Source organism: Aotus nancymaae, unplaced genomic scaffold, assembly GCF_030222135.1.
Source record: "Aotus nancymaae isolate 86718 unplaced genomic scaffold, 86718_ANA_hifiasm-v0.15.2.pri h1tg000022l_1, whole genome shotgun sequence".
Classification (NCBI taxonomy): domain Eukaryota; kingdom Metazoa; phylum Chordata; class Mammalia; order Primates; family Aotidae; genus Aotus; species Aotus nancymaae.
In genome coordinates this window covers 25,142,633-25,155,664 of record NW_026988435.1, presented here as the reverse complement: position 1 = coordinate 25,155,664, position 13,032 = coordinate 25,142,633, and the positions used below count along the sequence as shown (strand labels likewise).

General features: G+C 34.5%; 1 long non-coding RNA gene across 1 annotated transcript in view; it reads left to right on the top strand.

The window, feature by feature from the left end:
* Window positions 1-12,981, top strand: part of LOC105732780 (uncharacterized) — a 150,269-nt gene extending 137,288 nt beyond the window's left edge. Inside the window, exon 3 of the long non-coding RNA XR_010343900.1 lies at window positions 11,449-12,981. This is a non-coding gene — a long non-coding RNA (uncharacterized LOC105732780). The remainder of the gene's footprint in view (window positions 1-11,448) is intronic.
* The last annotated feature ends 51 nt before the right edge of the window (window positions 12,982-13,032 follow it).

The window sequence follows — 13,032 nt, the reverse complement described above, 5'->3', positions numbered from 1 at the left end:
TTATTAAATCATTTTTTGATTTACAGATGGGAATATATTGAAGCAGAAAATTCGCAGACAATAGTTGCTAACAGGAAAAAAAAAGATTATAGAAAATGAATGTGTCAGAAATAAGCCTCAAGGGAAGTCATAACCTTGATTCAGGTGGTGCCAATTTATTTTGACCTCTTTGGGGAAAAAGCTACTGATAACTTTGTATTGTGAAAGTACTCATACAGACAGCTGTTTTCATTATGAAAATTCATCCTATACTTGAGTGAGATAATTTGGTTTTAAAAGAATCTGTTCTTTGAGAAATTACTGTTTTACAGACATTGACTTTTTTGTGAAATATTTTCTATAAATAATATATGCTATATTGTATAAATTATATGTTTTCACTTTGTGATATACATTATAAAAATTATAAACAAAACAACAAAATCAAAAACAATTTCTGTCTTTCCCTCTTCCATTTTTAAAATTTCAAGTTTGCTACTACATACTTAATTTATTGATTCACTGATAAATTCCAGTTTCCTACGATTGAGAGTGACTTATGAAACTATAAGCAAGAAGACTTTGTGTTGAATCTTGATTTTCCAAATCATTTTTCTTAAAAAACAAAACAAAACAAAAGTTCTTTAAATGTTTACATTAACACAGTTACTATTCCACATATCTCCCCTGTATAACTCAGTTCATTCTTGAAAAGTGATAGTTTAATATGGTGTCTCCAAATTTGAACATTTGTCTGTTTAGATCTAATTCTAAGGTGGTCAGAACAAGCAGAAATCATCATCCTTTATCATTAATTATTCTTGTATTTGAAAGCAGTTTTGACCTTGAACTTGTATGCTCATTGCAGAAATTTAACTCCTCCAACAAAATTTTCACTGTACTATTTCTGCCAGTTGGTCATCAAGCCCTTGTTTAAAACAATATTTTAATCATAGTTCTCGATTTTTTAAGTTGTACATATTGGGAGGTAAGTCATATTGTATTATTTTGCATTTTATTATAATCTGGAATTGCAGATCAGTGATCAAAGTATTTAAGTGTTTTTGTGCCACTAACTCTTGAGATTATTGCCTACACAGCTACAGATAATCAGAAGAGAAATCATAACCTCATGCAACTTTCTGTATATGTAATGCAATTCAGTGATAACAGCATGCCTTTTGTAACTTAGATAACAACATGCCTTTTGTAACTTTTGTCATTGTGACTGAAGTATAACTAAAATTAGCTGAAATTTTTCTTTTGAATGAAATTTTTCTATACGCATTTTATATAATTCAAATATTTGTCCATTATTTGATGTAAGGAGGCTGAACATTGACAAGGATATGTAAGATTCTTCCTCTGGGAAATACTGGCAATTTAAATATAACTAAGACTTTTTAAAGAATAAATTGCCTTGTAAGATATGTCACATGATACAAAATATTGATATCTATTTTAGATAAAGAGAATACTTATGAGACTGATGAGAATAAACATAAAGGGTCACACCTTGTTACTCTGGACACCTACCTAGATGACTTCAACTAACAGAGAGAGATAGAGACAAGGCCATAGATGGGATAGACTGTAACCAGTGGTAAACTAGTTACCTACATACAGATTTTTAAAAATAATGTTATCATAAAAATGATGCTGAATTCTGTAGTTTTTATAGACATTATTTTAGACAGTTAACATGCATAGTTGAACATCTTGCTACTTTTGCAAGATGTTGCAAAAGTACATACACCCCAATGCTGATTCCTTTCAAATATTCAAGTGGGTTTTGAGCTTGAAGAATTGTAAATCTACTTCTCAACTGAGAAGCCTATAAGAATCTGGAACCAAAGAATATTCTAGACAAAAATGTATCATAAGAAGACTTAAATTCTAGCAAATAATATATATTACACATACCTGTATTAGAACTTAGTATTAAAACAGAATTGTCCATGGCTTTAATTAAATACCAATTGATATATATGTGAGCTACTACACATTCTCTACCTCACTTTCAGATTTATATATTCCTTGGAATAAAACAGAGCATAAGAATTTCCTCTAAGAACTTATTTTCTTCAATAGAACTTTGGAGGGCATTTGTGGCTACTGAGTATTTCTTTTGAGGACATTTCTTCTGAAGAACATGTATTTTAAGAAGCTTACAAATGTGAATTTTCCCCATATTGAACATACTTTTCACTTAAATGTCTTCATATTGTTTCTTTTTGTTTCTTGTCCTTTCTATCTTCCGTCACTAATTGTGGACCTAACCAATGCATTGTTTCTGTTTTCTATTTTTCATTTGCTTTTTAAACTTATTTAAAAAAAAAACTACTTAAAAACAATAGAAAATAAATGAAAGCCATGTTTTCAGTTTACAGCTGGGATTTTGCACAGCATGTACTACTAACTGCATCTGTGCAGAAATACTACCATATGGGTAGGAGGGAAATCGTTTAATTTAGTTCACATGCAAGAAGTAAGTGAAGAGTTGACTATATTTTAAACCTTACCAAAGCTAAGCAACAGTAGGACTAAGAACAGAATCCAAAAAGTTTCATAATCAGTCTTATGTTCTTTCCAGTAAACTACACCATCTTTTAAGGCTGTTCACTTGTACACTACAAATAATATATCTTTTTACTTTGAAACACATTTTTAAGATCAGTGTAAATAATATATTTTCATTTACTCTTTTATGTTTGAATTTATATCTTTAAATTTCTTTGTCAAAATATCATAAATACGCTATTTCAAAGAAAATAAAACGTGTAATACTTGAAAATAACATAACCATTTCTGGAAAAAAAATCTACATGTATTACATGAATAAAGACACAATTTTAATCTAACCGAAGTAGTAAAACTTAACTGATGCAAGCTCGTAAAGATTAAAGACAATTTATTATAATTGATCCTGACAAAGGGGACAGTGATCTTTCAGAGATAAAGGGCAGTCAGGATTGAACATGAGAAGGATAGCTCAAGAGTAGAGACCATAAATCTAAAAAGGAAATGTACATTCGTTGTTTTCATTAATAAAGTCATGAAAATATTCCATTTACTTTATAGGAAAAAATGCTTATACAAATTATTTCAGGGGACTTTTAGTAAATAAGCCTTCAATTTCCTCATCTGTAATATGGGAATAATAATGTCTAGGAGGGGGAATCACTGAGAATATTAAACAAAAGTATGGACGTACATTCTGTGTCTTCTCGGGGAAGAAACTTTTAGGAAGATTCACTACTCTTTTTAAAAAATGTCATTTACTGCTACAGAAAAATGTCTCCTCTATAAATTCTTATTTAATTATGGGAGAACCATTAAAACCATTAACTCATAGTGAATTGTGTAAAAATAAAATAATGAAGACTTAATCTATTACAAATAGGAGAGTATGTTTTGTATACAAAAATATAATCCATTAAAAAATTGCAATGTAGCCGTTACACATGGTAATATCTACAGACTAGAAGAGCTCTCTCAATCAGACTCAACTGAAACAACTATTAGCATTAATCAACATTTTTTGTGGCATTGGTGGTGATATTTGTTGTTGTAATTACTGATTTAATTTAAATGAATAGTTTGATAAACAAATCAAACCTGCTTTGAAAGAGTAATGTATTCTATTAAAGTTAAAGTACATGGTTTACTCTTAAAAAGTGAGTCATTAATAAAATGCTGCTATACAAGATGTAGATAAGGCAATTGTAAACGTAATAAAAGTAAAGTTTACTGAATAATCAGATTTTAAGGAAATCTATGCCTTCTTGGTTATTTCATATTTTTATTTAGTATTTTGTTCAATTTTTTTAGTCAACAGATCAGTAGAGTAACTATAGTTAACAATAATCAATTGAACATTTCAAAATGGCTAGAGGAGAATAATTTGAATGTTTCTAGCATAAAGAAAAGTTAAATATTTAAGGTGATGGATATCTCAATTATCCTGATTTGATTACATGAATGTATCAAATTATCACAGATACCACAAAATATGTACATCTATTATGTTTCAATCAATCAAACATCTTCAAAAATATATGTGTGATTTATTAAAGATTCTGTAGTCCTTGAACTGTTTATAATTTACAGATAACGAATAAATGTAGATAGCTAAACAACTTTTCTATGCTTTTTTGTTCTCCTTGCTAATCAATTTATTGAAGAATAAACAAATTACTAAACCAAATTTTGTAAAATAAAACCAGAACACTTCTACACATTCTATACACTATCTTTGTATGAAAGGTATTAAAATGTTTATTAATCCATAAAGTTGAAAATGTTTTTGAATAGTATAAATAAAAAGAAAGTGCTTTAAAGATTTTACTAAGGTTTAACTTATGTCTCATGTAGAAATTTTCACTGTACTATTTCTTCCAGTTGGTCATCAAGCCCTTGTTTAAAACAATATTTTAATCATAGTTCTGGATTTTTTGAGTTGTACATATTGGGAGATAAGTCATATTGTATTATTTTGAATTTTATTATAATCAACCTAAACACATATTTGGGTACACAGATGGTAGAAGAGAACACCTTGGAAATGTCTAAAAGGAAAAGCTTCTATCTTAAAATATAAATATGACTGTAAATTTTTTGAATATTGACTTATTCTGTGTTTTATTTTAGAAGACATAATTGATACAAGGTTTAAGTCTAATATGTAGAAGAAATTACCTTCAAGGAATTTTGACTTAAATGGAATAGAAGAAAATGCAAAACAAAATCCAAATAAAGCACATTTAAAACAAATTCAATATTGGATATTTCATGTTCCTTATATCCGTAATTGACAGGAGGCATCATAGTGTGACTGTATATTCTCTTTATGTTCTCAAATTTCATGCATAAATGCTTGTGATTCAAGTTGGAGAGGAAGGTAAAGATTTCCCATATATTCCATTTCCACACATGTGTGGTCTCCCCCATTATCCCCATCTCTCAACAGTGTGGTACAATTGTTACAATCAATGAACCTACATTAACACATTATTATCACTCAAAATCCATACTTTGCATTAGGGTTCATTCTTGGAATTGTTCATTCAATGAGTTTGGAACAATTTATAATGACATTTTTCCACCATTTTTTTTTTAATCATAAAGAATAGTTTCACTGTCATAAAAATCCTCTCTGCTCTACCTATTCATCCCTCCCTTCTCTTCAACCCTTACAAGCTACTCTTTTTCCTGTCTGCACAGTTTCACTTTTCCAAACTGTCACATTGTTAGCATTATATAGTATGTAGCCTTTTCAAATTGGCCTGTTTTGCTTAGTGATAAGGATCTAAGTTCCTCCTACATATTTTCACGGCTTGGTAGCACATTTCTTTTAGTGCTGAATAATATTTTATTGTTGGTTTGTAACAAAATTTGCTTATCCATTTATCTACAGGAGAAAATCTTGGTTGCTTCCAAGTTTCGGCAATTATGAATCAAGTTGCTATCATTATATAAACAGAGTGCAGATGTTGGTGTACATATACATATCTTGAATTCTTTTGGGTAAATATTAAGGAGTTCAATTTCTGAATCATAAGTTAAGGGTATGAATACTTCTGTAAGAAGCTGCCAAATTGTTTTCCAAAGTGGCTATACCAGTACATTCCCATCAGCAATGAGTAAGATTCCTGTTGCCTGCACGCTCTCCAGCCTTTGGTGTTATGCATATTCTGGATTTGACCATTCTATTAGATGTGCAGTGGTACAGACATACCTCAGAGATATTGTGGGTTCTACTCCAAATCACCACCATAAAACAAATATTTCAATAAAGTGAATCACTCATTTATTTTTGATTTTCCAGTTCATATAAAACCTATGTTTGCCTATAATGTAGTCTACTAGTTGGCAATAGTAAAAAAGTACTGAATTTAAAAACATTTGTTACTAAAAAATGATATCATCTGAGCCTTCATCAAGTCACAGTCTTTTTGTTGAGGGAAACTTTTGCCTGTATTTCAATGGCTGCTGACTGAGCAAATGGTAGTTGCTGAGGGTTGAGGTGGCTGTGGCAATTCCATAAACTAAGACAACAATGAAGTCAGCTTCATTGATTGACTGTTTCTTTCACCAAAGTTTTTTTTTTTTTTTTTGTAAAATTCCATGCTGTTTGATGGGATTTTACCCATAGTAGAACTTCTTTCAACACTAGAGCTAATCGTCTCAAATCCTACCACTGCTTATCAAATAAGTCATGTAATATCTAAAAGTTTCATTGTCATTTCAGCAGTGTTCACAGCATCTTTACCAGGAGTAGATTCCGTCTCAAAAAACCATTTTTTTTTTGTGGCCAATTCATAAGAAGCAATTCCTCATTCATTAACTTTTTAGCATGAGATTGCAGTAATTCAGTCACACCTTCAGGCTTCATTTCTTATTCTAGTTATCTTACTGTGTTCACCACATCTGTACTTTCTTCCTCCACTAAAATCTTAAACCCTTAAAGTTTATCCATGAGAGCTGGAATTAACTTCTTCCAAACTCCTCCTAATGTTGATATTTTGCTCTCTTCTCATGAATCACGTTTTTAATGTCATCTAGAATGGCAGATTATTTTCAAAAGATTTTCAATTTACTTTGCCCAGATCCATCAGAGAAATCGCAAGCTACAGCAGTTATAGGCTTACATAATATATTTGTTAAATAACAAGATAGGAAATTTGAAATTACTCCTTGGTCCACGGTCTACAAAATGGATGTTGTGTTAGCAGGCATGCAACAACATTAAATTTGTGCATCTCCACCAGAGCTCTTGGTGCCTGGCTGCACTGCCAAAGAACAGTAATATTTTAACAGAAATCTTTCATCCTGAGCAATAGGTCTCAATAGTGGGTTTAAAATATTCAGTAAGCCATGATATAAACAGATATGATGTCATCTAGGTTTTGTTGTTCCATTTAAGAATTAGTATATTCTTAAACATCCAAGAATCTTCAGAATGGTCAGTAAGCATTGGCTTTGCCTTAGTTATCAGTTGCATTAATGCTAACAAGAGAGCCAGCCATTTCTTTAAAGCTTTAAAGCCTAGAAACTGACTTCTTTCTAGCTATGAAAGTCCTGGATTACATTCTCTTGTAATAGAAGGCTGCTTCATCCACATTGAAAATTTGTTTTTTAGAGTGGCCATCTTAATTATCTTAGCTAGATCTTTTGAACAACTTGCTGCAGCTTCTACAACAGTATTTGCTGCTTGACTTTGTGCTTTTATGTTACAGAGATGGCTTCTTACTTTAAACCTCCCCAACCTCTGCTAGCTTCCAACTTTTCCTCTGCTTTATTTACTTCTCTCGGCATTCATAGAGTCAAGTTCATGATTGAGCTTTAGATTATGGAAATTATGTGGCCGGTTTGACATTCTCTCCAGATCACTCAAACATTCTTCGTATCAGCAAAAAAGGCAGTTTTGCTTTCTTATTTTTCATGTATTCACTGGAGTAGCACTTTTAATTTCCTTCAAGAACTTTTCTTTTTGTTCACAACGTGTTTAACTGTTTGGCATAAGAGGCCTGAATTTTGGTCTGTCTGGACTTTGTTAACTGAATATGTTAGTCACATTTTTTGGGGCACAGATCTTGGCATTCTAAAACAATTACAATAGTAACATCAAAGATCACTGATCATACATCACTGTAACAGATATAATGATAATGAAACACTCTGAAATATTGAGAGAATTACCAAACTATAACACAGAGACAAAAAGTGTGCACATGGTGTTGAAAAAATGATGTCAATATACTGGTTGGATGCAGGGTTGCCGCAAACCTTCAATTTGTAAAAAACTCCAGTACCTGCAAAACACAATGAAGAGAAACACAATAAAGTAAAGCACAACAAAATGAGATAAGACTGTAGAAATGTAGGTATTTTATTTTTAATACAATTTTCTTTTGCTATTATACATTCCTTCTTCTCATGCTGGCATATAGAATTTATGTAATTTAATTTTATTTCTGCTTTATGTAGCTGGAAAATGTAGGTAAATAAAATCAATAGTAAGGGTCCCAGTAATAACATAATAATATTAAACATAGAGATGAAATAAATTATTTCTAGTTTTATAAGAATCTTGAACTCATTTAATTCCCACAAATTCCTGTAAAGGTAGTCTTACCGTAATTTCAGATGAGGAAATGGAATCTCTGACTCACTACTGATGGCAGATAAAATGAGTACGCAGCAAGAAAATAAGAAACCTGAAGACGTTCCTGAATTATAATCTAACTTCGTGGTGGAGGACTTGCTAATCACTTTCTTAGAAAGGAGTTAAAAGTGAACAGAAGGCAGGAAATACTGTCACAGGGTCCTTCAAGTGTCTCTTCGCCAGCCATAATCCTCTGTGGCCAGCAGCACCTTCTACCTGAGTATTGCTCACACTCATTGGGCTTGCTCTACCCACTTGACCCAACAGGCTGAGCTCGGCTCCCATTACCAGCTCAGATCCCACATCTGCCAAGTGCGAGCCAGGTACAGAGTGGTGAGGGGTGTGCTGGCTCCGTGCATGGCCATGGCTGGACCATATGTACTGCATGTGACTTCCACTGAGGGCACCCATGGCTGAACAAAGAAACATGGTGATGCCAGAAGCTTGGAGATGCCAGGAACTGCAGAACCCCAAAAAGAGTATCACAGCTCTGGCTTGGGGAGCCCCTAGGTCTGGACTTCACAAAGGGCCTCAGCTCTTCTCACCTTCTCATTGCCCACAGTATGGTGAGCAAGGAGCATGTTTCAGTTTTGTTTGTGCTTCAGTTCTTTTAGTCCCACCATTCAGTGGGTCCCAAGTTTTTATCTCACATCCAGGAGGAATTAAGAAGAGATATGCAGACAACTGGAGGGTCAGCAAGGCAGAGAGGAAGTTCACTGAGGAGCAGAACAGTTCTCAGGAGACCTAAAGTAGGTAGCTCCTTCCTGCAACTGGTAGTCCCAATGTCTTTGCAGCCCTCAGTGGAGGGGAGGCCCAGAGTGGGTAGCTCCTTTCTGCCAGCAGGACATCCCATCATCCACATAGCCCTTAGCAGAGAGGAAACCCACAGTGAATAGTTCCTATCTGCAAACAGGTTGTTTCATTGTCCAAGTCTGGCTGAGTCCAGGTTTTTATGGGCTTCAGAAGGAAGAAAATGCATGCTGAGTGGTCCATGAGTGGCACTGGATGGGTCCATAAAAAGCACCATAAGTTCTCACTCTGGTTCACAGAACTGGCAGCCCGGTCCCCAGGCTTCAGGCCATCTCTGGCTTGAAGTTGGGGCTTCAAGCCCCAGCCCCATTCTGCCCAGAAGCTTGTCTGCTTCTTGCCACCATCAATCTACCATCCATGATGCCCCAGCTGTTAGTGCTGAGGGTCTGCTGTAGGTCTGAGCTGAGCTATTCTCTGCCCCCACTTGGCTTCCCTCCTGTGCTCATTGAAGCCCAAAGTCCAGAAGGGTCTGAGGCAGCAGGGGGCTGGTGAGCCAGCACTGCCCTGAGTGAGTACACGCCTGGCCAGGTAGCAACAGTGCCTAGGCTCAGCAACCACTTTGCTCTGAAATTGGAGTGAGCACCAGGAGCAGGGAGAGGCCAGGCAAGAGGAGCATGCATTACCAAGACTTTGGGGCAAGGGTACTTCTGGGGCTCCAGAAAGCACAGGAGTGCCTGGGTCTGCAGCTACAGCTGGGCAGCTACAGCTGTTCCCTGGAAGGCAGAGATCCCACCCTTTTAACTCAGAAGGTGGCATGGCTCCTCCCTGTTCCTGGCTCCTGCCAGCTCCAGAGAACACAGCCCTGGCTGAACCTCCCTCACTGCAGCTGGCATCGTGTTCCAGATGGGCTGCTGCTGACATCAATATTAGATTAAGCTAAGTATTTATTTTTATTTTATGAGTCTTAACAAGAAAATATATGCATGAGTTGTGCAGAAGTCCATATCCTAGCTTCCATGATGTGACAGACATCATAACATTAATACATTGCTTGATTCTGAGAGCCAGAATGAACTCTTTAAGACTTACACCCTCAAAACCAACATTCTATCAATAAAGTGATCTTGATAGCTACACCATCTTCTAGTACTTTGGAGGAAACTCACCACATGAGGTAGCTCTTTTTGGGCCATGGTTAGTTAAAAAAAAAAAAAAAAAAAAAAAAATGCTGTGGTGGTATACTAACAGTAGCCAGATACCACATTAAGACTTTGCATTCATTATTTATTTTTTAAAACTACATTTTTAGGTAGACATTATTACACCCATTGCAAAGACAAAGTCCTTGAAGTTTATAAAACTTTTACAAGCTCACATTGTTGGAATGTCATAGAAGTAGAATACAGGATTAGCACAAATATGTAATGAACCAGTGTTCTTACTGGTCTAAACTACTTATAATCATTCTGTGGTTGGAGTAAGAACAGAGAATAATCCTCCATTTGCTCTTGCCATCCTAGAAAATACGTAACTCAACTCAGAACAATTTGAACATGTTTATTTCAGTATATACCCAAGTCACTCATAACTAGCTTACTATATATATATTTGTCCTTAGCATAGGTCAAACACTTGAAAACTGCTAGGGATACAGAGCCCAGGTAGTCATTGCTTTTGAGGTTTCATAGTCTATCTGAGAGAAACATACAAAAATGCACATGTATTAGGTTGGTGCAAAAGTAATCACAGTCCTAATACACTGAAAGGGAAAAGCAAGGAATAGTCAGTTTTACACAGCTTATAAGCATCATCATAATGTCAGTGACCCATCATACATAACTTAAAAGAATAATTCTTGTGGGATTTTTAAAAAATTGCATTGAGGTAAGGAATGTTTTCTCTTGCTTTCTAAATAAACTCCATTTTGTCCCAATGACGTAAATTCAATTAGAAGAAAAACGTTAATTTATGCAAGTTCTTGGACAAATATGTCAAAATTATTAAAGGTTAAATTAAGGAATTTGGGGAGCAGCTTTATTTTCTGAAAAACAACGAAGTGTTACTGATCAGGTGTTTTAAAAAGTCATATCTTATAAATAATGCATCTCAATTATTTATTGCATACCTATCCTTTTTTCTAGTTGCTAGCTCATTCCAGTACAATTTACAAAGGATATTGGAGCATAATAAATATCCAAAGGAAAAAGAGAACATGCACTCTGATTAGCTACATAACGAACTATTTTACCAAATAAGAAATTGGGGTTCACTGATAATTGACTGGCTCACGTTTATTTAACTAAACAAAGGATAGAATCTGGAAGACTAGATTTAGTCTTCTCTTTCCAGTTTCAATGTTTTCTCTATTGAAAAGGGCTAAAGGTTTTCTGAGATCTTCATAAACAAATGGAGATTTCATTATTTGTTCAAGATCGACCTTCATTTTAGAGTCGCTTTAAGCACTGCATCTCACTATTGGAAACATATTATCCTTTCTTTTTTTTTCCTTTTTTGAAACACATTCTTTGATTTAATAACTTTATATTTTTCAGATTGGATCTTCCAGAAGCAGATTCTGAGATAGAATTTGGTATGAATGACATTTAATAAGAACCAACACCAGGAAACAGAAGGGGGAACGACTTCTGACTGCACTCTCTAGAACTGAGCAGCAAGATCTTCCTTGAAGACGCATCTGGGCAACACATCCCTTTCTACCACATCTCACATCCTGACAATGACCTTGATTCTATTTCTTCAGATACTTTTTTAAAAATTCTACCTTCCTACTAGATGTATTGCTTTCATCGTATTTTACAACCATTCGGCCTCTCATATGACTCTGTAAACACTGGGAGGAGTTAGTTTTCCTCAAATCCTTTTCCCTCAGAATCCTCAAAACCTATTCACAACACGTATACCTAATGAGACCCCCTGGCCTGGAAGGTCAACATGACCTGCAGATAGCAGGGCCCTCAAACAGTTCCTTTGATTTACATAACTTCACAATCCCCATATGATCTAATTCCACTTCTCTCAACACATTTTTACAAAGTTCTGTTTTTCTATTAACTGTGTGATTCCAGGTTCCTAGTCACACAGGTTCTCAGAGGAATTGTCTTTAAGCTCCCAAGCATTGACCCATATGGTCCCTTTTAACCTCAATTGAACTCACATGCATTACTGCTTGCTCAGCCACTATTTGGCTAAGACTAAAAATTCAACAAACAAATATTCTGAAATCTCTTAGTTTCGCATACATTTTTCCTGTACCTTTTTCCAGTTCAGTATCACAGCCAAATGTTACTTCATCAAATACATATCCTACAGCATTTTTTTAACCTTATTCTTTCAGGAGGGGAATGAGAGCCAGTGAATAAAGCCAGCAGTTTATGTGAATATTGTAAGTTACATACCTCTTGCAAATAATATTATCTATATTAGAATACTAATATGAATATTAAATATGATATCATAAAGTTCTTGATATATGCAAGGTCTCAAACATTTTGATTACCTTTCCTTAACGGTGCAGTGGTGTGGTCACAGCTCACTGCAGCCTCAAACTCCTGGAATCAAGCAATTCTCCCACCTTAACCTCCTGAGAAGCAAAGATTACATGCCTGTGCCAAGACTCCCAGCTAATTTTTTTCTTTTAATTTTTTTTAGAGACAAGGTCTCACTATGTTGTCTAGACTTGTCTCGAACTTCTGCCCTCAAGCAATCCTCCTGGCTTGGCCTCTTCAAACACAGATTACTCAGGTATTAGCCACAAATGCACCCAACCAATTCAGTTTTCTAGTAATAGTAAATGGTGCTATTAATCATACTCAGTGAAACACTGACTGAACAAAGCAGGAAGCAATTAAAAAATATTCCACTATTTATTCAACTCTTTGAATTTGGCTTTTTAATGCACAACTTTGTCATTTCCCTTTATAGAATATTTCCTAGAGAAAAGCTATAATTTTTTTTCTTTTTTTTTTACCATTTAAAGTGGATTTTCTCTATGTATTTTATCTTTCACGTAGCACACAATATATTCCATTATGATCCTGACATTTAACGTTGATTGGACTTTAGAAGCATTTTATAATAATGATCACTATTGCAGTGAAAATGTCTTTCTCTAAATA